The sequence below is a fragment of the Amblyraja radiata genome, chromosome 6, assembly GCF_010909765.2.
Source record: "Amblyraja radiata isolate CabotCenter1 chromosome 6, sAmbRad1.1.pri, whole genome shotgun sequence".
Classification (NCBI taxonomy): domain Eukaryota; kingdom Metazoa; phylum Chordata; class Chondrichthyes; order Rajiformes; family Rajidae; genus Amblyraja; species Amblyraja radiata.
Genome location: NC_045961.1, coordinates 50090704 through 50118671, shown reverse-complemented (window position 1 = coordinate 50118671; position 27968 = coordinate 50090704). Strand labels below are relative to the sequence as shown.

The 27968-nt window shown below is 45.6% G+C and overlaps 1 protein-coding gene across 3 annotated transcripts in view; it reads right to left on the bottom strand.

The window, feature by feature from the left end:
* The window catches only part of sgcg (sarcoglycan gamma), a 329148-nt gene that overhangs the window by 268659 nt on the left and 32521 nt on the right, over positions 1–27968 (bottom strand). For all 3 annotated transcript variants that reach the window (XM_033022761.1, XM_033022759.1, XM_033022760.1), the window contains exon 2: positions 21389–21490. The gene's annotated coding sequence lies outside the window, so the exon portion shown is untranslated. The remainder of the gene's footprint in view (positions 1–21388; positions 21491–27968) is intronic.

Below are 27968 nucleotides of genomic sequence, written 5' to 3'. Positions count from 1 at the left end.
GGGTGTGGCTTGAAATTGAAAGACATCATTTACTGCAAATGGTGACATGAAGTTGAAAGGCACTACTTACTGCAAATGGTGGCTTGGGAGCTTTGGCTTGAAGTTGAAAGGCACTATTACTGCAAATGGTGGCTTGGTTGCTTTGGCTTGCAGTTGAAAGGCACTACTTACTGCAAATGGTAGATTGGTTGCTTTGGCTTGAAGTTGAAAGGCACTACTTACTGCAAATGGTGGCTTGGGTGTGGCTTGAAGTTGAAAGACACCACTTACTGCAAATGGTGGCATGAAGTTGAATTGCACTACTTACTGCAAATGGTGGATTGGTTGCTTTGGCTTGAAGTTGAAAGGCACTACTTCCTGCAAATGGGGGGCGTGGGTGTGGCTTGAAGTTGAAAGGCACTACTTACTGCAAATGGGAGGCGAGGGTGTATTGGCTTGAAGTTGAAAGGCATTACTTACTGCAAATGGTGGCTTGGGAGCTTTGAAGTTGAAAGGCACTACTTACTGCAAATGATGGCTTGGGTGTGGCTTGAAGTTGAAAGATACCACTTACTGCAAATGATGGCTTGGGTGTGGCTTGAAGTTGAAAAACACCACTTACTGCAAATGGTGGCTTGAGAGCTTTGAAGTTGAAAGGCAATACTTACTGCAAATGATGGCTTGGGTGTGGCTTGAAGTTGAAAAACACCACACTGCAAATGGTGGCTTGAGAGCTTTGAAGTTGAAAGGCAATACTGCAAATGATGGCTTGGGTGTGGCTTGAAGTTGAAAAACACCACTTACTGCAAATGGTGGCTTGAGAGCTTTGAAGTTGAAAGGCAATACTTACTGCAAATGATGGCTTGGGTGTGGCTTGAAGTTGAAAAACATCACTTACTGCAAATGGTGGCATGAAGTTGAAAGGCACTACTTACTGCAAATGGTGGCTTGGGAGCTTTGGCTTGAAGTTGAAAGACACTATTACTGCAAATGGTGGCTTGGTTGCTTTGGCTTGCAGTTGAAAGGCACTACTTACTGCAAATGGTGGACTGGGAGCTTTGACGAAGTTGAAAGGCACTACTTACTGCAAATTGTGGCTTGAAGTTGAAAGGCACTACTTCCTGCAAATGATGGCTTGGGTGTGGCTTGAAGTTGAAAGGCACTACTTACTGCAAATGGGGCGCGTGGGTGCATTGGCTTGAAGTTGAAAGGCACTACTTACTGCAAATGGGGGGTGTGGGTGCATTGGCTTGAAGTTGAAAGGCACTACTTACAGCAAATGGTGGCTTGGTTGCTTTGTCTTGAAGTTGAAAGGCACTACTTACTGCAAATGGTGGCTTGGGTGTGGCTTGAAGTTGAAAGACACCACTTACTGCAAATGGTGGCATGAAGTTGAAATGCACTACTTACTGCAAATGGTGGATAGGTTGCTTTGGCTTGAAGTTGAAAGGCACTACTTCCTGCAAATGGGGGGCGTGGGTGTGGCTTGAAGTTGAAAGGAACTACTTACTGCAAATGGGGGGCGAGGGTGCATTGGCATGAAGTTGAAAGGCACTACTTACTGCAAATGGTGGCTTGGGAGCTTTGGCTTGAAGTTGAAAGGCACTACTTACTGCAAATGGTGGCTTGGGTGTGGCTTGAAGTTGAAAGACACCACTTACTGCAAATGGTGGCTTGGGAGCTTTGAAGTTGAAAGGCAATACTTACTGCAAATTATGTCTTGGGTGTGGCTTGAAGTTGAAAAACAGCACTTACTGCAATTGCTGGCATGAAGTTGAAAGGCACTACTTACTGCAAATGGTGGCGGGAGCTTTGGCTTGAAGTTGAAAGGCACTATTACTGCAAATGGTGGCTTGGTTGCTTTGGCTTGCAGTTGAAAGGCACTACTTACTGCAAATGGTAGATTGGTTGCTTTGGCTTGAAGTTGAAAGGCACTATTACTGCAAATGGTGGATTGGGAGCTTTGACTTGAGGTTGAAAGGCACTACTTACTGCAAATTGTGGCTTGAAGTTGAAAGGCACTACTTCCTGCAAATGATGGCTTGGGTGTGGCTTGAAGTTGAAAGGCACTACTTACTGCAAATGGGGGGCGCGGGTGCATTGGCTTGAAGTTGAAAGGCACTACTTACTGCAAATGGGGGGCAAGGGTGTATTGGCTTGAAGTTGAAAGGCATTACTTACTGCAAATGCTGGCATGAAGTTGAAAGGCACTACTTACTGCAAATGGTGGCTTGGTTGCTTTGGCTTGAAGTTGAAAGGCACTATTACTGCAACTGGTGGCTTGGTTGCTTTGGCTTGAAGTTGAAAGGCACTATTTACCGCAAATGGTGGCTTGGGTGTGGCTTGAAGTTGAAAGACACCACTTACTGCAAATGATGGCTTGGGTGTGGCTTGAAGTTGAAAAACACCACTTACTGCAAATGGTGGCATGAAGTTGAAAGGCACTACTTACTGTAAATGGTGGCTTGGGAGCTTTGGCTTGAAGTTAAAAGGCACTATTACTGCGAATGGTGGCTTGGTTGCTTTGGCTTGCAGTTGAAAGGCACTATTACTGCAAATGGTGGATTGGGAGCTTTGACTTGAAGTTGAAAGGCACTACTTACTGCAAATTGTGGCTTGAAGTTGAAAGGCACTACTTACTGCAAATGGTGGCTTGGGAGCTTTGACTTGAAGTTGAAAGGCACTACTTACTGCAAATGGTGGCTTAGGTGTGGCTTGAAGTTGAAAGACACCACTTACTGCAAATGGTGGCTTGGGAGCTTTGAAGTTGAAAGGCAATACTTACTGCAAATGATGGCTTGGGTGTGGCTTGAAGTTGAAAAACATCACTTATTGCAAATGGTGGCATGAAGTTGAAAGGCACTACTTACTGCAAATGGTGGCTTGGGAGCTTTGGCTTGAAGTTGAAAGGCACTACTTACTGCAAATGGTGGATTGGGAGCTGACGAAGTTGGAAGGCACTACTTACTGCAAATTGTGGCTTGAGGTTGAAAGGCACTACTTCCTGCAAATGATGGCTTGGGTGTGGCTTGAAGTTGAAAGGCACTACTTACTGCAAATGGGGGGCGTGGGTGCATTGGCTTGAAGTTGAAAGGCACTACTTACTGCAAATGGGGGGTGTGGGTGCATTGGCTTGAAGTTGAAAGGCAGTACTTACAGCAAATGGTGGCTTGGTTGCTTTGTCTTGAAGTTGAAAGGCACTACTTACTGCAAATGGTGGCTTGGGTGTGGCTTGAAGTTGAAAGACACCACTTACTGCAAATGGTGGCATGAAGTTGAAATGCACTACTTACTGCAAATGGTGGATTGGTTGCTTTGGCTTGAAGTTGAAAGGCACTACTTCCTGCAAATGGTGGGCGTGGATGTGGCTTGAAGTTGAAAGGAACTACTTACTGCAAATGGGGGGCGAGGGTGCATTGGCTTGAAGTTGAAAGGCATTACTTACTGCAAATGGTGGCATGAGGTTGAAAGGCACTACTTACTGCAAATGGTGGCTTGGGAGCTTTGGCTTGAAGTTGAAAGGCACTATTACTGCGAATGGTGGCTTGGTTGCTTTGGCTTGAAGTTGAAAGGCACTACTTACTGCAAATGGTGGCTTGAGTGTGGCTTGAAGTTGAAAGACACCACTTACTGCAAATGGTGGCTTGGGAGCTTTGAAGTTGAAAGGCAATACTTACTGCAAATGATGTCTTGGGTGTGGCTTGAAGTTGAAAAACAGCACTTACTGCAAATGGTGGCATGAAGTTGAAAGGCACTACTTACTGCAAATGGTGGCTTGGGAGCTTTGGCTTGAAGTTGAAAGGCACTATTACTGCGAATGGTGGCTTGGTTGCTTTGGCTTGAAGTTGAAAGGCACTACTTACTGCAAATGGTGGCTTGGGTGCTTTGGCTTTAAGTAGAAAAGGCACTATTACTGCAAATTGTGGCTTGAAGTTGAAAGGCACCACTTACTGCAAATGGTGGCATGAGGTTGACAGGCACTACTTACTGCAAATGGTGGCTGGGTGCATTGGCTTGAAGTTGAAAGGCAGTATTACTGCAAATGGTGGCTTCGGAGCTTTGACGAAGTTGAAAGGCACCTCTTACTGCTAATGGTGGCTTGGGTGTGGCTTGGGTGTGGTTTGAAGTTGAAAGCCACTACTTACTGCAAATGGTGGCGTGGGTGCTTTGGCTTGAAGTTAAAAGGCACTACTGTAAATGCACTTACTTCCTGTTTGCACTGTATATTGATTTTGGATAAAACGCTACCACTTACGGCTGTGATTTTTGGCCATCTTACTCAGTCCCCCTCTGCTGAGCAGATGCAGAGCATTCTTCCCAAGTGTTATTAGTTTTTTTTAAAATGTTGATAATCTCTCTCCTGTCAATCACTCGATGAAAACCACACCTTTTCCGGTGGGGGGGGGAGGGGTTATAAAACCCGGAATGTGGGTGTAGCTCAGTCTCTGCAAGATGGAGGAGGGAGAGGTCACGACTATCTGTCTTTAGTGGCTTTGCACCCTACTTCAAATGGTAAGAAACTGCACTTGAATTTGGTGGCCTTATACCCTGCTTGAAATAGAATTTCAAGGATTAGCCGTGAGTCAACTACCAGCCCACCAGCCGTGATTGACTGAGACGCCAGCCCAAGAATCCATTTGGCGCACAATTTGCATACTAGCCCTCTGGAAACCAGTCCCTTCAGCCCACAACACCCATACTAGCGCTCCAGAAAGCCCCCCCCCCCCCAAATGGCCACCAATATTAGAATTGGTGGAGAGGTGGAATATTGCGTTGGATGACCAGCCCTCCTGTGTGATGCTGGGACCCAACGGGTCCCACTTAGTCTAGTTTTCAATAAAATTCTTCACAAACTTACTGTTCCATTTAAATCAGACTGCTGCCTAGCAACAGCAGCGGCGGACGTCACAATGCCCTTGCTCGTCGCACAGCCACCCCCCCCCCCCGCTCTCGATTCAAGCAGATGCTGCCATCGCACTTTCAATCCCCCTCCCCCACCCCCACTCAGTCCTGGACTAATTGTACAACATTAACATTTACTTTCTCCGCACAGCCGACGCAGCTCGCGAAGCCCCGCCCGCCTGCGCGCCCCTCCCATCCCCTGCAGGCACATTCCAGCTGTGGGTTTCCAGAGAGTCAGAAGCCGGTGCTCTGCTCTCTCTCTCCCCCACCCCCCCCCCCCTCTAGAAGCGCCTGCGAGTTGGGGACTATGCACCAGTGGATAATGCGGTTATATGGTAACAGGAGCAAATTAATAATATTAATATATCAAGGGGGGTAGTTAGCATGTGTGCGGGGGGGGGGGGGGTAGTTAGTGTGTGCGACGCCACATGCCCCAGCCTCCCCCCTCCCCCGCAACCACACATTGGGGGAACAGACCCAACGGGTCTGCACTTGGTCTAATCTATATTACTAAAAGTCTGTTCTTGACCGGTTTTGGCCATCTGTGCTGCGATTTCCGAGAGAACGCCGCCACCTACGGCCGTCATTTTTGGCCACCTTGCTCAGAGCCCCCCTCCGCCGCATGTGTGCCGAGGATTTTTCCCGTCGATTAAAAATGGCAGAGATATTAATGTTTTTACAAAATTCCCCATTCTCTCTGCTGCCCCCCGCTGGCGGCAGGGGGGAGGGACTATAAAACCAGGAAGTGGTGTGCCACACAATCTCTTCGGGATGGAGGAAGGCAGAGGGTCACGTTTCTCTGAGCTGTGAATAACACTGAACACGTCTACTCAAATGTAAGTGCCCTTAGTGGTTCTAAAATGCTTGAGTGGTTCTAAAATGCTTGCAGAATGTGTCTATTGGTTCTAAACTTGCAAAAAAGTGTCTATTGGTTCTAATGCTTACAAAAAATGTCTATTGGTTCTAAAGCTTGCAAAAAGTGTCTCTATTGGTTCTAAAGCTTGCAAAAAATGTCTATTGGTTCTAAAGCTTGCAAAGAAATGTCTCTATTGGTTCTAAAGCTTGCAAAAAAATGTCTATTGGTTCAAAAGCTTACAAAAATATGTCTATTGATTCTACAGCTGGCAAAAAAATGTCTATTGGCTCTAAAGCTTGCAAAAAAATGTCTATTGGTTCTAAAGCTTGCAAAAAAATGTCTATTGCTTCTAAAGCTTGCAAAAGGTGTCTATTGGTTATAAAGCTTGCAAGACAATGTCTTTTGGTTTTAAAGCTTGCAAAAAATATGTCTATTGGTTCTAAAGCTTGCAAAAAAATGTCTATTGGTTCTAAAGCATGCAACAAAATGTCTATTGGTTCTAAACTTGCAACAAAATGTCTATTGGTTCTAAAGCTTGCAGAAAAATGACTATTGGTTCTAAAGCTTGCAAAAAAATGACTATTGGTTCTAAAGCATGCAAAAATGTCTATTGGTTCTAAAGCTTGCAAAAAAAATGTCTATTGGTACTAAAGCTAGCAAAAAAATGTCTCTATTGGTTCTAAAGCTTGCAAAAAAATGTCTATTGGTTCTAAAGCTTGCAAAGAAATGTCTCTATTGGTTCTAAAGCTTGCAACAAAATGTCTATTGGTTCTAAAGCATGCAATAAAATGTTTATTAGTTCTAAAGCATGCAAAAACGTGTCTATTGGTTCTAAAGCTTGCAAAAAAATGTCTATTGGTTCTAAAGCATGCAAAAAATGTTTATTAGTTCTAAACCATGCAAAACGTGTCTATTGGTTCTAAAGCTTGCAAAAAAAATGTCTATTGGTTCTCAAGCTTGCAAAAAAATGTCTATTGGTTCAAAAGCTTGCAAAAAATGTCTATTGGTTCTAAAGCTTGCAAAAAGTGTCTCTATTGGTTCTAAAGCTTGCAAAACAAATGTCTATTGGTTCTAAAATGGTTCATACTAGCGCTCCAGAAAGTGCCCCCCTCTCCCCTGGTTGGCTTGGCTTGGGTGTGTCTTGAAATTGAAAGGCACTACTTACTGCAAATGGTGGATTGGTTGCTTTGGCTTGAAGTTGAAAGGCACTACTTACTGCAAATGGTGGCTTGGGAGCTTTGGCTTGAAGTTGAAAGGCACTATTACTGCAAATGTGGCTTGGTTGCTTTGGCTTGCAGTTGAAACGCACTACTTACTGCAAATGGTGGATTGGGTGTGGCTTGAAGTTGAAAGACACCACTTACTGCAAATGGTGACATGAAGTTGAAAGGCACTATTACTGCAACTGGTGGCTTGGGTGCTTTGGCTTGAAGTTGAAAGCACTACTTACTGCAAATGGTGGCTTGGGAGCTTTGGTTTGAAGTTGAAAGGCACTATTACTGCAAATGGTGGCTTGGTTGCTTTGGCTTGAAGTTGAAAGGCACTATTACTGCAATTGGTGGCTTGGTTGCTTTGGCTTGAAGTTGAAAGGCACTACTTACCGCAAATGGTGGCTTGGGTGTGGCTTGAAGTTGAAAGACATAGTGACCTCACCACTACTAACCACTCCCCATTGTCTCTTGTATAATTGTAGCTTCCCCACCTCCAGCTCGCTCTCTAGCTCCAGTGATGACCACGGACAGCTAGTGCATAGTGTGTGTAGTGCTTATAATAAAGTTATCTAGTAAAAGACATTGTGTGACAAGCAAGACATTTTACATGGTGTCAGAAATGGGATCCGTGACCCACACCTCCAGTTGGACGACACGCTCGTTTTTGACACGGACATCGTCCACCGCTGGACTGTCTTCCAGCGCGACTATGAACACTATATTGCAATCTCTCATCCTGATGCCACTCCTGCTGTACAGGTTCACCTGCTCCTCAACCTGGCTGGTCCGGAGGCCATGGAACACTATGCATCGTTCGAGTTCGCCCCTGGTGAAGACCGTCGCGACCCGGTATGTCTCATGGCTAAATTCACTGCCCTCTGCGATATCCCTACCAATAACATTATCGAGCGCTTTAAGTTCTTCCAAAGGCGTCAGATTCCCGGTGAGCATATTGACGCTTTCATTGCCTCTTTGCGTCATATGGCTCGGCGGTGCCGCCTTGAAACGATAACCCCGGACGAAATGATCAGGGATGTCCTGGTCAACGGTCTCCTGAACTCTAAGATGCGTGACGAGCTCCTGATGAAGCCTGATCTAACGCTAAGGGAAGCTATGCATGCCGCTCGCATGGCCTCTGCTGTTGGCTCCGTATCTCAACCGGTGTCCCAGGACATCAACTTCACCGGTGCTGCTGTCCGCCGGCGGATCAATGGCCCGCCACGCCAGGGCACCGCCGCTGCGCCCGCTAAGGTCACCCCTCGTCGCTGCCCAAATTGCAATTTCTCTTCCCACCAATTCAACGTTTGCCCAGCGCAGGGTAAAACTTGTAATTCCTGCGGGAAGCTGAACCACTTTTCTGCGGCATGTTGATCCCGTGGGAAACCTGTCCCTGCTCCAAGAAGGAGTCTAAACAACCTTGTGGACTCTGATAGCGAGCCTGGTTCCCAGTACCAGTCGGATGAACTCCCTGACTCTGATACGAGCTCCTCCCAAGTTGATTCAACTGTGTTTTCGCTTTTGGGTGCACCTGCATTGATAACGGATCCCTCTGTACATGTTACTGTGAATGGCCACTCCTTCCCTGCGAAGGTCGATACTGGTGCTTTTGCCAATGTTATGTCTGTTAGCCTCTTCAAGCAGATAAGATCTGGGGAGAGGGTTACTCCCGATGACTCCCGCCTTCATGCCTATGGGGGAGGTGTTCTGGTCCCTGTGGGGAAGGCCACGTTTATCTGTACAGTTCTTGAGACCTCTCGGCCCCTCACATTTCTCCTGCTGGATTCTGAAAACATCACCCTGCCGGGCGCCCATGCATGCCAGGACTTTGGCTTGGTCTCTTTCCACCGCGACATCCACCTGGTGCAGGCCCCCATGGACCCCCTGAGCGAGTACCCCGACCGTTTTGATGACGTTCTGGGTAAATTGCCCTGTGCTTACAAAATCGTTGTTGACCCGGCCCACCGCATTTCTTTTGCCATGAAGGGCCGCGTGGAGTCCACACTACGTGACATGGTGGCCACGGGCATCCTCAAGGAGGTGAGTGCTCCCACCCGGTGGGTCTCCACCATGGTCGTCGCTGCCAAGAAGGACAAGAGCGAGATCAGGATCTGCATCAACCCGAAAGACCTGAACCTTGCCATCAAGCGCCCGCACTACCCCATGCGGACAGTGGAGGACGTCGCTGCACAGGTCGGTCCGGCCACAGTCTTCTCGGTCCTAGATGCCAAGAGCTCCTTTTGGCAGATCCCTCTGGATGAACGTTCCTCCTTCCTGACCACCTTTATCACACCCTTCGGCAGGTTCCGTTTTCTCCGCATGCCTGTTGGGATCAACTCAGCAAGCGAGGTTTTCCAGCGCACCATGGAACAGCTGTTTGCCGGGTTGCCGTGCGCTATCATCGTGGATGACATCCTGGTGTACGGGAGGGACGTCGCTGAGCACGACCTGCACCTCCGCCAAGTCCTGGACAGGGCTCGTGAGATCAATCTCAAACTCAACCCGAAGAAGTGTCGGTTCCGCGTTCCGGAAGTCACTTACGTAGGCAACGTTTTCACGGCCGGGGGTCTAAAGCCAGACCCCCAGAAGACGGCAGCGGTCACCGAAATGCCCGCTCCCACCGACATGCCCGGCCTGCAGCGCTTTCTGGGCATGGTCAACTACCTGGGGAAGTTCATACCCGACCTCAGCGAACTGAGTGCTCCCCTGAGGGAGCTGATCAAGAAGGACAATGCCTGGGTCTGGCTCCCGCATCACCAGTCGGCATTCGTGGCCCTGAAGTCCAAGCTCGCACGCACCCCGACTCTCAAGTTCTTCGATCTAAACAGGCCAATTGTCCTCACTTGTGATGCATCTCAGTTCGGCCTCGGTGCCGCCTGCCTGCAGCTCCATGACGACCAGCAGCTGCCTGTTTCCTATGCTTCTCGCACCATGACCCCTGCTGAGCAGCGCTACGCTCAGATCGAGAAGGAGCTCCTTGCCGTGGTGTTCGCCTGCTCCAAATTCAAAGACTACATTCTGGGCAACACCTTCACCATTGAAACTGACCACCAGCCGCTGGTCTCTATCTTGAACAAGCCCATCCATGTTGCCTCTTCCCGTTTGCAGCGGATGATGCTGCAGCTCCAGCGTTTCACGTTCCAGATTGTGTACCGCAAGGGCAAGGATATGTTCGTGGCCGACACATTGTCCCGTGCGCCGCTCCCTTCCGTTACCCGCCATCCATACGAATCGTCTGACCTGATGGTACTGAACTTTAACATTGTTCCTTCCCAGCAGATGCAGTCCCTGGTCAAACACACTGCCGCTGATCCTGCCCTGCAACAGCTTGCGGGCGTCATCCGCCGTGGCTGGCCTGACCGACGCTCTTCCCTGCCGGCCGGTGCCGTGCCCTACTTCCTGGTTCGGGATGAATTGGTGCTGCACAACGGCGTGGTGGTGAAGGGTCACAAGGTCGTGGTGCCGGCCGCGCTGCGGGATCATTACTTTCAAACCGCCCACAACGGCCACCCCGGGGTTGATGCCACTTTGTCCCAGGCCCAAAGCCAGTTTTACTGGCCGGGCATGGCTCAGGACATCCGGTACAGGGTCTCCGCCTGTGCTGCCTGCAACAGTCTCCTGCCTCATCAACAGCGCCAACCTCTCATGCAGCAGCCGGCTCCCGTGTTGCCGTGGATGGCTGTCGTCACTGACATATTCGAATGGTGTGGCAAACACTTCCTGGTTCTGGTGGACTCCTACTCCAGCTGGTTCGAGGTGGACCAGCTGCCTTCCCTCACGTCTGCTGCCGTCATCGGGAAGCTTCGCCGCCACTTTTCAACCTTTGGGTCCCCGGTAACTCTCCAATCCGACAACGGCAGCCAGTTTTCCAGCGCAGAGTTCCGTGCCTTCGCCACCCGTTGGAACATTCGCCACATCACCAGCAGCCCCGAGTACCGGCAAAGCAATGGCCTTGCGGAGCGCACTGTCCGCAGCGCCAAGGAGCTGCTGGAACATTGTCGGCTTTCTCATTCTGACTTCTACCTTGCCCTCCTCAACCTCCGCAACATTTCCCGGGACCCCGCACTCGGTTCGCCTGCCCAGCGCCTCATGTCCCGCACCACTCGCCCTCCTCTCCCGGTCTCACAGCAATCCCTCAAGCCCACGGTCCAGAGCCCTGCCGCTGTCAAGGAGCGCATCATCGAAAAGCAGGCCATCCAGAAGCGCTCCTTTGACAAGTCGTCCCGTCCCCTTCCCCGTCTGTTCCCGGGCCAGGTTGCAGATGCAGTCCCCCTCCGGTCACGACCGGCTGGCCGTTGTCGTTGGCAATGCTGACTCTCCCCGGTCATACCTGGTTGACTACGAGGGCACCGTGTACCGTCGGTCCCGCCAGCACCTGCTGCTTGTCAACGAACCTGCTCCGCCTCCCGCAGACCCGTTTTCACCACCTGTCCCTTCCCCCCTGCCTGAAACTCCTCCTGCCCCTGTCACTCCTCGCATGCCCCGGAAACTGCCCTCTCAGCTCTCTGTGCCCCGCTCACGCCAGCCTCCTTCTCCTGCCTCGTCTGCGAGTGTACCTGTTTCGCCTCCCCATTCTCCTCCTTCCCCTGGGCGCTCTTCACCCGGATCTCCCGTCTCTGACCCTGCCCCCGTACCTGCAGCTCCTGCGGTTGAGGGGGAAGGCGGGTTGCGCACCCGCTCTGGGCGGTTGGTCAAGCCGCCTGTCCGTTACGGGGTGTTTGAGTAGCCTGTATCATGATATGTTTTAACTGTTCCCTGCGCGGTTTCTAATTCTAGCGTATGAGCCGTGGTCGCTCTGTGCAAGTGCAATGCTTTTGTTTCCAAGAGGAAGGATGTAGATCAGTGCATGCTCCTTTAACATAGTGACCTCACCACTACTAACCACTCCCCATTGTCTCTTGTATAATTGTAGCTTCCCCACCTCCAGCTCGCTCTCTAGCTCCAGTGATGACCACGGACAGCTAGTTCATAGTGTGTGTAGCGCTTATAATAAAGTTATCTAGCAAGTCATTTTACAACCACTTACTGCAAATGATGGCTTGGGTGTGGCTTGAAGTTGAAAGACACCACTTACTGCAAATGGTGGCTTGGGAGCTTTGAAGTTGAAAAACACCACTTACTGCAAATGGTGGCATGAAGTTGAAAGGCACTACTTACTGCAAATGGTGGCTTGGGAGCTTTGGCTTGAAGTTGAAAGGCACTATTACTGCGAATGGTGGCTTGGTTGCTTTGGCTTGCAGTTGAAAGGCACTACTTACTGCAAATGGTGGCTTGGGTGTGGCTTGAAGTTGAAAAACACCACTTACTGCAAATGGTGGCTTGGGAGCTTTGAAGTTGAAAGGAAATACTTACTGCAAATGATGGCTTGGGTGTGGCTTGAAGTTGAAGAACACCACTTACTGCAAATGGTGGCATGAAGTTGAAAAACACCACTTACTGCAAATGGTGGCATGAAGTTGAAAGGCACTACTTACTGCAAATGGTGGCGTGGGTGCATTGGCTTGAAGTTGAAAGGCACCACTTACTGCAAATGGTGGCATGAAGTTGAAATGCACTACTTACTGCAAATGGTGGCTTGGGTGCTTTGGCTTGAAGTTAAAAGACACTACCGTAAATGCACTTACTTCCTGTTTGCACTGTATATTGATTTTAGATAAAACGCTACCACTTACGACTGATTTTTGGCCATCTTACTCAGTCCCCCTCTGCTGAGCAGGTGCAGAGAATTCCCATCAATGAAAAATAAAAGTGTTATTAGTTTTTTTTTTAAATGTTGAGAATCTCTCTGTCAATCACTCGATGAAAGCCACACCTTTTCCGGTGGGGGGGGGGAGGGGTTATAAAACCCGGAATGTGGGTGTGGCTCAGTCTCTGCAAGATGGAAGAGGGAGAGGTCACGACTATCTGTCTTTAGTGGCTTTGCACCCTACTTCAAATGGTAAGAAACTGCACTTGAATTTGGTGGCCTTATACCCTGCTTGAAATAGAATTTCAAGGATTAGCCGTGAGTCAACTACCAGCCCATAAGTCGTGAGTGAGTGAGTTGCCAGCACAACAGGCTTGATTGACTGAGACGCCAGCCCAAGAATCCATTTGGCGCACAATTTGCATACTAGCCCTCTGGAAACCAGTCCCTTCAGCCCACAACACCCATACTAGCGCTCCAGAAAGCCCCCCCCCCCAACTGGCCACCAATATTAGAATTGGTGGAGAGGTGGAATATTGCGTTGGATGACCAGCCCTCCTGTGTGATACTGGGACCCAACGGGTCCCACTTAGTCTAGTATATAACTAAAACTCTGATCTTGTTATCTTCTAGTTTGCGTGGTTTTACTATTTGCGCAAAAACGCTACATGATGGCGCTATGATTTCTTGCCACCTTACTCAACATTCCCCTGTGCTGCAAGTGCAACAAGTTTTGTTCCGATCGATGGTTTATTTTAAAAATTATTAAGGTTTAAAAATCTTTAAAAACGCGCAGGAGCAGATTGGTCTCCTCTCTTGTCGGGAAAGAAGAGGCAGGATGAAGAGGAGCGGGAGGGAGTGCTGAGGGATAAGGGGAAATGTGCCTTGCCTGTGTAGTTGTGGGCTATGGGTGAGTGGTGGAATATTGCGTTGGGGGGAAAGGGTTGCATTGGGGGAACGGGTGAGTGGTGGAATATTGCGTTGGGGAACGGGTTGCGTTGGGGGACCAGGGACCCAATGGGTCCCACATAGTCTAGTTTTTAGATAACACCCCACTGTAATGGCAAAATCTGAATTGCAAGGGGTCCACGGCTTCGATCCCCCTCAGATGGGAATTTCATTAATTATTCCACATGAAATGCTGTGATTCCAACATGCGATCAACAATATCCTCTGAAAGATGTTTCCAACAATTTTGTAGCAAGATGGCTGCAGCGCTACGGGGGAAACTCATGCACAAATACCAAGAGATTCAAACAGAGAAAAACAGGTGCAGGAGTAGGCCATTCGGCCCTTCGAGCCAGCACCGGCATTAAATATGATCATGGCTGATCATCGAAAATCAGTACCCTGTTCCTGCTTTTTCCACATATCCCTTGATTCCTATACTCTCTCTTGAAAACATCCAGTGAATTGGTCTCCACTGCCTTCTGTGGCAGAGAATTCCACAGATTCACAACTCTCTGGGTGAAGAAGTTTTTCTTCATCTCAGTCCTAAATGGCCTACCCCTTATTCTTAAACTGCGGCTAACATTCTCACATCTGCGGAGGTCACACGCAAACCGGAGGAACACCTCATATTTCACTTGGTGGCTTTCAATCCAATGGTCCAATGAATTCTCCAACTTTAGGTAACCTCTAGAGGAGGGATATGGATTATGTGCATGCAGATAAGAGTTAGTCATGGCATAAAGTTCAACAGCCGAAGAGCCTGTATCTTGTGATATAGCATCATTAGGCACGGAAACAGGTCCTTCGGTCCAACTTACTATGCTAATCAAGATGACCCACTTATACTAGTCCCATCTGCCCACACTTGGCCCATATCCCTTTAAAAATGTCCTATCCGTGTACCCAGGGCTGCCAACATTGGGTGAGAGTTGAGAGTGAGAAATCTGGACCCATCCTACGACAATGTCTACGACAAGCTACCACCTAGTCGACATCAAGCTACGACAAGCTACGTCGACCGGCGACACAATTCCTCACGAATTCGGACGTCCACCTATGACCACACCTATGACAACCTACGACAACTGAAGTCAACTAACATCCACCCGCGACAAGATATGACAAGCTACGACCCTGTCGGCGACAACTGAAGACGTCAAATTTTGTGATCAGCGTGAGAAATGCGTGAAATACATGAGACTCACGCTCAATGCGTTAGAATTGGCAACGCTGATGTACCTGTCCACCTGCCTTTTAAATACAAGAATTTAAGTGCAAGAATTTCACTGTGCAGTGCATATGTGACAATAACGCACCATTGAGCCATTAAATGATTTTATAGTACCTGCCTCAACTACTTCCTCTGACAGCTCATTCCACATATCTACCACCCTCTGTGTGAAAATGTTGTCCCTAAGGTTCATATTAAATCTTTCCCCTCAAACCTATAGCCCCTGGTTCTTGGTTCCTCTACTCTGGGTAAAACGCTCTGCATTTACCCTTATCTATTCCCCTCATCATCTTATACGCCTCAACGAGATCACTCCTCATCCTCCTGCCCTCCAAGGAATAAGTCCTGTACTGCACTGTTCCATCCTCTATGTTCCATTAATAGTTTGCATTATGAGAAATTATAAGAAAACTTGGGCTTTTGCATTTGAAGCGTGTGCATAAAATGTGACCTTATCGTATAAAAAATTGTAAATCCAAAACATATCTTAACTCAATTTGGTCGAGTCAGACACAAGGACATTTCTGAAAACTAATGGAGTTAGACAAGAAAATTCAGCTTGGAAAACCAGCTGGGAACAGGCTTCGCGACCTCCGCAATTCACTGTTGCACCCGGCTTGGACCTGCCACACAAAGAATGGGTCGCCCTGAACCGGCTCCGTACAGGGGTCGGCCGGTTCAACGCCAACATGCATCGCTGTGGGCTGCGTTCATCCGCAGTTGCGTGTGTGGAGCAGACCAGCAACAGCGCAGCACGTCATTTTCGACCTAGCTGTCCTCCGCCCCCTTGGTGGAAGGGTAGACCTCACGGCCCACGACAACAGCACATTGAACTGGCTACAGTGCCTGGAGGGCGTTACATAACCTCTGCTGCCTCAAACGCAAGAGGAAGAAGAAGAGGAAGAGTAGAAAATTCATAATTTGAAGTAAACCCGGCAGCACAGAGGCGCAGCGAGTAGTGCTGCTGCCTCACAGCGCCAGAGACCCGGGTGCTTGTGTGTGGAGTTTGTATGTTCTCCCTGTGACCACATGGATTTCCTCCGCGAACTCCAGTTTCCTCCCACATCCCAAAGATGTGCGGATTTGTAGGCTAAATGGCCTCAGTAAATTGTCGCAGCTGTGTAGGGAGTGGATGAGAATGTTGGAAAACATGGAACAAGTGTGAATAGGTGATCGATGGTCGGAATGGACTCGGTGAGCCGAAGGGCCTGTTTCCATGCTGTATCTCTAAACTACATTAAAGACGGGCAAGTGAGACATCATCCTCAAGAGCACTCAGAGAACCATTAAAGAAAAAAGTAAATGGGTACTTCAGCAGGTGAATAATCCTCTTCGTTCGTATACATCTTTATGATTCTATCAGAATGTGGCACAGTGGCACAGCAGTAGAGTTGCTGCTACCTTACAGCACCCAAGACCCAAGTTCGTTACTAACTACCGGTGCTGCCTGTACGGAGTTTGTACGTTCTCCCTGGGTTTTCTCCTGGTGCTCCAGTTTTCTTCCACACTCCAAAGATGTACAGGTTTGTGGGTTAATTGGCTTTGGTAAAATTGTAGATTATCCCTAATGGGTAGGATTGTGCTAGCATACGAGGTGATTGCTGGTCGGCATGGACTAGGTGGGCCGAAGGACCTGCTCCCGCACTGTATCTCTAAAGCCTAAAGTCTAAACGCAATCAAGGGCATGTTAAAGAAAAAACCATGACATGTGTTTACATTTTAATTACACTGTGCACTGTAATCATTGATAAATATGATGAGAATCCTGGGGGGAAAAAAAATAATCCTTCAGAAATCCCTGGAGTAGTAGCTTTATCATGAAAAGCTGAAATTCTGAAATTCATTACAAAAAACTCCAATCATCCATTTAAAAAATATCCAATCCAAAGGTTGTAAGTGCCTATTTGTTCACTATATTACCACCAAGCGTTTGAACACCTTTAATTATTATTTGTAGATATAATATAAAGTTTGGATTCTTCTGTAATTTATATATTTTTTTTAAAGCACTGCAATCTTAGATTGACATACAGTATTTATTGCATTTCAAGAACATATCAGCATTTCATCTCACTGGTTTGAAAACCATCCCACATTTTAAGATACAGCTCCACAAGTCTAACATCGCTGAAATGTAATTCCAGACGCATTATGACAGCAGATTTATGAGGAACAAGTAAAATAGGATGCAAAATAACAGGAAGATTATTGGATAAGTCTGTCCAAGTCTTAAACGTAAATCAAACTCAGTTTTCTGTGCTCTTGTCATCTGCATACTATCCCCCATGTCAAAGCTTAGGTACATCGTGGAATTACAGTATATCAATGACATGAAAAGTGTCCGCGTGATATGTAGAACTCAGGGCAGCACAGTAGCGCATCGGTAGAGTTGTTGCCCTACAGCACCAGTGGCCCAGGTACAAGTCTGACTACGGATGTTGAATTTTAGGAGTCTGCATGTTCTCCCACATTGCAAAGACGTGCAGGTTTATAAGTTAATTGGCTTCTGAAATCGTCCCTGGCATGTAGGATAGGACTTGTGTATGGGTGATTGATGGTCAGTGTGGATAGGGTGGGATGAAGGGCCTGTTTCTAAGCTGTATCTCTAAACTAAACTATTCTTAGGTAATGTTATAGGTAGCGGGATTCTGGGCAACACTCAAATATTTCTCAAATATTTCTACTATGTGTGGGGTGGGGAAGAGGAAGAAATGAGGACAAGAACTTAACTGGTGGCATGTCAAGGCCATTCTGTACTCTATCCTCTTCTTTGCTCCATCTATTGTACTTGAGTTTGACTTGATTATATTTATGTGCTGTATTATCTGATCAGTTTGGAAAGCATTTCATTCTATCTCAGTCTACGTGACAATAATGAAATTGAACCTGAAGGGCACAGTGGCGCACAGTGCCAGACATGGGTTAAATTCTGACTGTCATGTTTGCCCAGGACACTGCGGGATCCGTCAGGGGATAAGTAATTGCTCTACTGAGTTTATACCGTGATAATAATCAAGAGGTTTATACTGTGTTTATAATTAATATGTTGTTATAAATCTACTGACAGAGTCGGTTAAAAGAGAACGAGGGGGAGAGGGGGAGAGGGGGAGGAGAGTGAGAAAGTTTTGGAAAGTTTTGGGAGAGAGGGAAGGAAAGAGGGAGAGAGGGAGGGATGGAAAAGGGAGAGGGGGAGAGAGAATGATTGTGTGAGACAGATTGGGAAAGCGTTGGAAAGTTTTGAGAATGTTTTGGAAAGTTTAGGAGAGCTTGAGGAGATATATTGGACGATTGTTTGAATAGACACGCCGATACAAGTAAGTTGATATCTTACATTTATAACACATTTCTAAATATTGACACCCCACCTTCTGAGATTTATAGGCGAGCATGGGAGGAGGAGCTGGGTTCACCCATTTCAAAAGATATATGGGAGGAAAGCCTACAATACATACATTATTGTTCTTTAAATGGCAGGCATTGCCTGATACAATTCAAAGTATTGCATAGGTTATACTATTCAAAGACCAAATTGAACAAGATCTTCCCAACTGTCTCTCCTCTCTGAGATAAATGTCACTTCCAAGAAGCCACCCTAAACCATTATTTTGTATCCTGTATAAAAACACAAAACTTCTGGACGGGAATATTGAATATCATTTCTAAGACACTCAAACAGTCAGATTCAAAATTAATAATATTAGGAATGTCAGAGGGCTGCCCTAATTTAACGATATTCCAAAGACGCTTCCTTGACTATGATTTAATAACTGCGAAAAAACATACTTAAATTCTGGAAAAAGATAAGTCCCCACAGTGAAGATGTGGATCACAGAATAGACACTACATTTAGAAAAAATAAGGCTTGTTTTGTCTGACAAACCAGATAAATTTTCCAAAAATGCTCTCCTTTCATTGAATTTCTTCAACAACATAATGGTTGAACACAAATTAAAAACCGACGCTAGGGTCGGGTGAGCGGGCGTAGGGAAGGGTAGTGGGATATATCTCTGCTTTTTTTCGCTTCTTCGTTAGTTCAGGGGTTTTTATTTTTTCTCTTTCGTATCTTTTTCAAAATTCTTTCTTTTCATTTTCCTTTCTTCTTCCTTTCCCTTCTTTTTTCCGATTTACTTATTGGTTTATAAAATGTTAAAACTGAAGCTGTATGAAAATTGCATAATTGCTATGTCGATTACTTTCTCCTTGTACAATTGCTTCTAATAAAATAAACATTAAAAATTTTTTTTTAAATTCTGACTTTGGGTGCTGTTTGTGTGGAGTTTGCACGTGACTGCATGGATTTTGAGTGCTCCAGTTTCTTCCCACATCCCGAATACGTGCAGGGTTGTCGGTTAATTAGCCTCTGTAAATTGCCCCCAGTATGTAGGGAGTGGCTGAGAAAGTGGGATAACATAGAACTGTTGGAACTTTATGATGAGGGGGGGGGGGGGGGAAAAGATTTAATAGGAATCTGAGGGGTATCTTTTTGTTACACAAAGGGTGGTGGGAGTATGGAACGTGATGCTGGAGGAGGTAGTTAAGGCAGGTACTATCGCAACGTTTAAGAGTCATTTAGACAGGTACATGGATAAGACAGGTTTATTGGGATATGGGCGAATCGCAGGCAGGTGGGACCAGTGTAGATGGGACATGTTGGTCAGTGTGGGCAAGATGTGCTGAAGACCCTGCTTTCACACCATACAACTCCAACTTGAGTGAACATGTGATCGCTTGTCGACATGGATTCGGTGGGTAAATGGGCCTGTTTCCAAACTATCTTTAAACTAAACTAAAACTAAAACGGGTCCAATAAGTGAAGGCATTAGTCACAGGCAAATGACAGCACAGCCCAATGTTTGACTCGTCTTTGATGACAGCTGAAAGTGAAATGCAGTTGCGTGCGCTGGTTACAAAGAGGATTCCTTTCAACCCTTATGCTAATGTTCAGCACTATACAATGCCTGTAAAAAATAGACGCAGAATTTGGGGCTACAGTTAACAATTGTTACGGTTTAAGCTCTGCCACATATCATTAGTTTTTCTTAGTTTAGACCAGTGATCACATGTTCACACTAGTTAGAGTCATACAGTGTGGAAACTGGCCCTTTAGCCCACCAAGTTTTGCATGCTACCCATTCTAAACATAAATACAATCTAGGCAACTCAAGTACAATAGGGAGAGCAAAGGGAAAGATTCAGATTGTGGAATATAGTTCTCAGCATTGTAGCACATCAGTTCCAGAGTTAATGTCCAATATCTGCAATGAGGTAGAGGTGAATCAGACTGTACCCTAGCTTATGGAAGGACCATTCAGAAGCCTGATAGCAGAGGGGAAGAAGCTGTTCCTGAGTCTGTTGGTGCACGATGACAGGATTCACGCAAATGTATTGTGATTTGCTTGTCTAATGAATCCTTTTTTTGATTGCTCATTTCTGACTGCTTGGCATGCATTCTTTCAATAAGCATCAAATTTAAGCTTTGCAACTAAAAATCTCAGTAAAGTGAAATGATTTACTTGTACTTTTGACAATTTGATATGTTGAATTCATCGCTCATAAATATTCTCTTTTATGTTGGGGAAGACCAAATATAGATTGGGTGACTGCTTTACAAAGCATTATTGTTCGACCTGCAAGTGTGATAGCAGTCTACTTCCTGCCTACCTCCTTAATTCTCCATCCCACTCTCACTCTGACCTCTCTGTTTACCGTGCATAATAATCCCATTTGTCATCTCTTTCTCAACCCTCCCCCAATTAAACTTGCTTCATCTCCATCTATACCCAGCTCTGATTAAGTTATATTTGAATGCTGGCAAGAAGATACAGAAGCTTGAAAGCATGCACCACCAGAACTATATTCTGCACTCTGTATCTTCCCCTTTGCTGTTTCTATTGTATTTGAGTTTGACGATTGTATTTATGTATAGTATTATCTGATATGACTGGTTTGTAGGGTTTTCTCCTAGTACTCTGGTTTCCTCCACACTCCAAAGACATACAGGCTTGTTGGTTAATTGGCTTTGGTAAAAAATTGCAAATTGTTCGTAGTGTGTAGGATATTGCTAGTGTGCTAGTGTCAGAGGTAATCGGTGTTCAGCGCACACTCGGCGGGCCGAACGGCCTGTTTTCACGCTGTATCTCTAGTCTAGAACAAAGCATTTCACTGTACAATATTGTACGCGAGAATAATAAACCTAAACTAAAACCTAAACATTAACTCCAGAGACGCTGCCTCCGCTGCTGGGTATTTCTAACATTTCCCATTTTTACTTATAAAGGTGAAAATAGCATGAGGATTGGATGGGTCAAAGCTTGGAAATCAAATGAAAAGGTCTCTCTCTCTCATTGGGAAATTCATTCAAATTCTAACAATACCAAACTCTCTCTCAAAGTACAAAACAAATATGTCTGGAAGACAAATGTTATTGTTTTTAATGAACTCTACATTTCCTTCACTTTTTAAAGAGCAAAAAATTGAAGAGCTGTAATAAATTTAAATAAAACATCAACAGAGCAAGTCTGATAACAAGGTATTATTGAGGAGCTTTGAAGCAGTATGAAGTCGGCACTACTCACATTCTTTTATCTTCTTCTTCAAAATGAATCCATCAAACTGGTGAGCATTGTCTTCCTAGTCCTCAATATGCAAATGTGAAACTACTCCTTGAGATTCTGATCCTGTGCAAAAGAATGATGTTTGTTAAAAAGGCACATAAAAAGGAAAAAGTTAGAAGACCTTGGTGAGGCCACATGTGGAGCAATGTGTTTGGTTTTCAATGTTGTCAAACTGGAAAGGGTGCACAGATTTACGAGGATGTTGCCAGGACTCGGGGGGGGGGGGGGCCTGAGCTTTAGGGAGAGGTTGAGCAGGCTGGGACTATATTCCTTGGAGCATAGGAGGAGGATGAGGCAAAATCTTAGAGAGATGTACAAAATCATGAGAGGAATTGATCGGGTAAATGCACTGAGTCTCTTGCCTAGAGTAAGTGAATTGAGAATTAGAGGACATAGGTTTAAGGTGAGGGGAGAAAGATTCAATAGGAAACTGAGGGCTAACTTTCTTTTTGCACAAAGGGTGGTGGGTGCATGTAAAGAGCTGCCAGAGGAGGTAGTTGCGGCAGGTACAATCACAATGTTTAAGAAACATTTAGACAGGTTTATGGATATGATATGTTTAGAGAGAAATGGGCCAAACGCGGGCAGGTGGGACTAATGTAGATGGGACATGTTGGTCGGTGTGGGCATGTTGGGCCGAAGGGTTTATTTCCATGCTGTATGGCTCTATGACTCTACTAGACTAAGTGGGACCCGTTGGGTCCCAGCATCACACAGGAGGGCTGGTCATCCAATGCAATATTCCACCTCTCCACCAATTCTAATATTGGTGGCCAGTTGGGGGGGGGGGGGGGGGGGGGGCTTTCTGGAGCGCTAGTATGGGTGTTGTGGGCTGAAGGGACTGGTTTCCAGAGGGCTAGTATGCAAATTGTGCGCCAAATGGATTCTTGGGCTGGCGTCTCAGTCAATCAAGCCTGTTGTGCTGGCAACTCACTCACTCACGGCTGGTGGGCTGGTAGTTGACTCACGGCTAATCCTTGAAATTCTATTTCAAGCAGGGTATAAGGCCACCAAATTCAAGTGCAGTTTCTTACCATTTGAAGTAGGGTGCAAAGCCACTAAAGACAGATAGTCGTGACCTCTCCCTCCTCCATCTTGCAGAGACTGAGCCACACCCACATTCCGGGTTTTATAACCCCTCCCCCCCCACCGGAAAAGGTGTGGCTTTCATCAAGTGATTGACAGGAGAGAGATTCTCAACATTTAAAAAAAAACTAATAACACTTTTATTTTTCACTGATGGGAAGAATTCTCTGCACCTGCTCAGCAGAGGGGGACGGAGTAAGATGGCCAAAAATCAGTCATAAGTGGTAGCGTTTTATCTAAAATCAATATACAGTGCAAACAGGAAGTAAGTGCATTTACGGTAGTGCCTTTTAACTTCAAGCCAAAGCACCCAAGCCACCATTTGCAGTAAGTAGTGCATTTCAACTTCAAGCCACCATTTGCAGTAATACTGCCTTTCAACTTCAAGCCAATGCACCCAAGCCACCATTTGCAGTAAGTAGTGCCTGTCAACCTCATGCCACCATTTGCAGTAAGAGGTGCCTTTCAACTTCAAGTCAAAGCTCCCAAGCCACCATTTGCAGTAAGTAGTGCCTTTCAACTAAGCCACAATTTGCAGTAATAGTGCCTTTTCTACTTAAAGCCAAAGCACCCGCCATCATTTGCAGTAAGTAGTGCCTTTCAACTTCAAGCCAAAGCAACCAAGCCACCATTCGCAGTAATAGTGCCTTTCAACTTCAAGCCAAAGCTCCCAAGCCACCATTTGCACTAAGTAGTGCCTTTCAACTTCATGCCACCATTTGCAGTAAGTGGTGTTTTTCAACTTCAAGCCACACCCAAGCCATCATTTGCAGTAAGTGGTATCTTTCAACTTCAAGCCACACCCGTCATCATTTGCAGTAAGTAGTGCCTTTCAACTTCAAAGCTCCTAAGCCACCATTTGCAGTAAGTGGTGTCTTTCAACTTCAAGCCACACCCAAGTCATCATTTGCAGTAAGTGGTGTCTTTCAACTTCAAGCCACACCCAAGCCACCATTTACGGTAAGTAGTGCCTTTCAACTTCAAGCCAAAGCAACCAAGCCACCATTTGCAGTAATAGTGCCTTTCAACTTCATGCCACCATTTGCAGTAAGTGGTGTCTTTCAACTTCAAGCCACACCCAAGCCACACCCAAGCCACCATTTGCAGTAAGTAGTGCCTTTCAACTTCAAGCCAAAGCAACCAAGCCACCATTTGCAGTAAGTAGTGCCTTTCAACTTCAAGCCAAAGCAACCAAGCCACCATTTGCAGTAAGTAGTGCCTTTCAACTTCAAGCCAATGCACCCACGCCCCCCCATTTGCAGTAAGTAATGCCTTTCAACTTCAAGCCACACCCAATCCATAATTTGCAGGTAGTGCCTTTCAACTTCAAGCCACAATTTGCAGTAAGTAGTGCCTTTCAACTTCAAGTCAAAGCTCCCAAGCCACCATTTGCAGTAATAGTGCCTTTCAACTTCAAGCCAAAGCAACCAATCCACCATTTGCAGTAAGTAGTGCCTTTCAACTGCAAGCCAAAGCAGCCAAGCCACCATTTGCAGTAATAGTGCCTTTCAACTTCATGTCACCATTTGCAGTAAGTGGTGTCTTTCAACTTAAAGCCACACCCAAGCCACCATTTGCAGTAAGTAGTGCCTTTCAACTTCAAGCCAAAGCAACCAAGCCACCATTTGCAGTAAGTAGTGCCTTTCAACTTCAAGCCAAAGCTCCCAAGCCACCATTTGCAGTAAGTAGTGCCTTTCAACTTCATGCCACCATTTGCAGTAAGTAGTGCCTTTCAATTTCAAGACACACCCAAGCCAACCAGGGGAGGGGCGGGGGTGCTTTCTGGAGCGCTAGTATGAAACATTTTAGAACCAATAGACATTTGTTTTGCAAGCTTTAGAACCAATAGACATTTTTTGCAAGCTTTAGAGCCAATAGTTATTTTTTTGCAAGCTTTAGAACCAATAGACATTTTTTGAAAGCTTTAGAACCAATAGACATTTTTTTTGCAAGCTTTAGAACCAATAGACATTTTTTTTGCAAGCTTTAAAACCAATAGACATTTTTTGCAAGCTTTAGAACCAATAGACATTTTTTTGCAAGCTTTAGAACCAATAGACACTTTTTGCAAGCTTTAGAACCAATAGAGACATTATTTTGCAAGCTTTAGAACCAATAGACATTTTTTTGCAAGCTTTAGAACCAATAGACACTTTTTTTGCAAGCTTTAGAACCAATAGACATTTTTTGCAAGCTTTAGAACCAATAGACACTTTCTGCAAGCTTTAGAACCAATAGACATTATTTTGCAAGCTTTAGAACCAATAGACACTTTTTTGCAAGTTTAGAACCAATAGACACATTCTGCAAGCATTTTAGCACCACTAAGGGCACTTACATTTGAGTAGACATGTGTTCAGTGTTATTCACAGCTCAGAGAAACGTGACCCTCTGCCTTCCTCCATCTTGAAGAGACTGTGTGGCACACCATTTCCTGGTTTTATAGTCCCTCCCCCCTGCCGCCAGCAGGGGCAGCAGAGAGAATGGGGAATTTTGTAAAAACATTAATATCTCTGTCATTTTTAATCAACGGGAAAAATCCTCGGCTCACATGCGGCAGGTGGGTCTCTGAGCAAGGTGGCCAAAAATGACGGCCGTAGGTGGCGGCGTTCTCTCAGAAATCGCAGCACAGATGGCCAAAACCGGTCAACAACAGACTGTTCGTAATATAGAAGATAGATAGATAAGGCGACATCTTAATAGTAAGTTAACATGGCATTCAGGATTACGTGCGGAGTGGCGCACTGAAGCTTGGTGCAGCCAACACCAAGCCTCATAGGGGGAGGCCCACGGTCTAGGGTCCTTCCACTGCTGGACATTGGAGGAAGAGTCTGGCGGGGACACCCGTCAAACATGGGAAGGAATATCACCCTAGGGGGCCGACACATGAGCGGCAAGGGTGCTTTGTTTAAAGACAGGTGCAAACACTACCGTTTTTGTTTTGCATACGTTTTGTATTCTGAATAAAGTTTATGTCTGAAATAAAATTCGGCAATTCAATAAGGAACCCGAGGCATACTTCCATACAGCAAGATCAAAGCATCTTTCATAATGGTTTTTCAGACCAGTTCATGAAATGGAGATATAATATGACCATGTCATAGGAACATAATTAGGTCATTCGGCCAATCGAGTCTAGAACGCCATTCAATCATGGTGGATCTACTTTTCCTTCTCAACCCCATTCCCCTGCCTTCTCCGCGTAACCTTTGACACCCTTCTTAATCAATAATCTGTCAATCTCTGCCTTCAAAATACCTAATGTCTTTATCTCAATAGCCACCTGTGGCAGTGAATTCCACAGATTCACCATCTTCTAGCTAAAGAAATTCCTCATCTCCATTTCAAAAGTAGGTCCTTTTACTCTGAGGCTGATCCCCCTGGTTCTAGACAATCCCATTACTGGAAACATCCTTTCCATGTCTATTCTATCCAGATGCCAGATTGCTGAGATTTGAATTCTGGTAACTGATCTGGTGAATATTTCTGACATCTTGCCTTTATGAATGAATCACGCGACTGGAACGAACACACATATTAAAACATAAATTTTCCCAAAAATATTTCTGGTTATTAGTTGAAAAATGTTCAATTATAAACTGCTTGGCTGGCCATATCTGATAGTCACTAATCACCCATTAAAATGATCAGAATTCCTATTAAAATAATGTTTAAATAATAAACATATACAACATTTTCCAAATTCATATTACCTGGACTTTGTGAAAACTAATAACATTTGCTAATAAAAACTCAACCATGGCACATCAACAATCATACAATGTGGAAACAGTTTGGCCCAACTTTCCCATGCCGACCAAGATGCCCCATCTACATAGTCCCACCTGCCCTTGTTTGGCCAATATGCCCCTAAACGTTTCCTATCCATGTACATATTAAACTAACCAAAAAATACTGCCTGTCTCCATTTACTGTAATTATGTTTATTTTCTAAAATGATGAAAATTTCTATTTTACAGTGTAATAAAATACGTTTCAAAGTGGAATGTGAGGTCTTTTTTTTCCAAACGTGGTGCTAATAATTGAAGAGCTATAATACATGTAACTAAAACATCAACACAGTTGGTTTGAGAACAAGGTATTATTGAAGAGCAATAAAAAGAGCAGCCAATTATGTGGTGTGGATGTTATGGGCCTGTCCCACTTTGGCGATTTTTCAGGCAACTGCCAGGTCGCCAGCAGTTGCCTGAAAAAACCCGCGACTGGAACGAACACACACACACACACACATCGCTTCCTTCACCAGCCCATTATGCAGGCGGGGGACAGGAACGCTGTCTGAGTGAAATTCGCACAGTGCAAAGCCAATATGAAACAGACACACACCACGATGAACAGGAAGGTTGGCGCTGTAATTAAGACAGTGAGAGCACAGTGTACATGAAGGATCACGTAATTCCTGTAAAAGCAGGGCAGAAGGGGGGGGGGGGGGAGGGGGGAGGAGGAGAGGAGACCTTACCGGTCGGTTATCCTTGGTTCGGAAAAATACTGCTTACGTTTTTTTTTCCAATGAGCCAATGAAATTCACCGGTCAACATCGGCTACAACCTACGAGAAACTTCGACCTCCTGGCAATTTACTAGGACCTCCTGGCGACCCACCTACGGCACGAGAATTCTCGCTACTCTCCATGGCGGCTTCATTCTGGTCAGCGATAAATTTTCAACATATTGAAAAATTCGCGGCGACCATAATGAGGCCGCGACTAGTTCCCAGAATGCGGGAATTCCTCATGACCATGAAGGCGACTCCCCGGCAACCACCCGCGAACATGTGGCGACCATGTGGTGACCGCATAGTCGCCGGCAGTCCCCTAAAAAGTCAGCTAAGTGGGACAGGCCCATTAGGATTTGGACTGAAATAAGCAGTGCAATCAAGGGAACTTACACAGAGAATAAAAGTGAATAACAGATGGAGGGATGAGATTGCTTTGCATCATTAACAGACTTTAGCATTTTTTAAACATTTGAATCTACCTTTGACGGTATCAGTGTGCAAACGCATAACATGTTGTTATAATATTTCCAAACTATTTTAATGAAAGCATTAATCTTTTAATTTAAATTAGTTAATGCCTCCCTTAAAATAGACGGCAAAAATATGTCGTAAGCATCTATCTATCATATATATCTATTAAAACTCTGTGTGTGTGTGGGTGTGTGTGTGTGTGTGTGTGTGTGTGTGTGTGTGTGTGTGTGTGTGTGTGTGTGTGTGTGTGTTTGTGTGTTTGTGTGTGTCATTTTGCATGTGAAACGTATCTCCTTGAAAACCAGACGCCGAAACGGGAAAATGTTTACATATTTCAGTAGAGATTTTCCTTGTGAGTTTAGAAATCCACTCCTCTGTACCGTTGGTACATTATTTTCCTGACCTTTTTATTAAAATTGTTGACCAATCTGACCTTTTTATTAAATCTGACCGCTGCCCAGCTGCT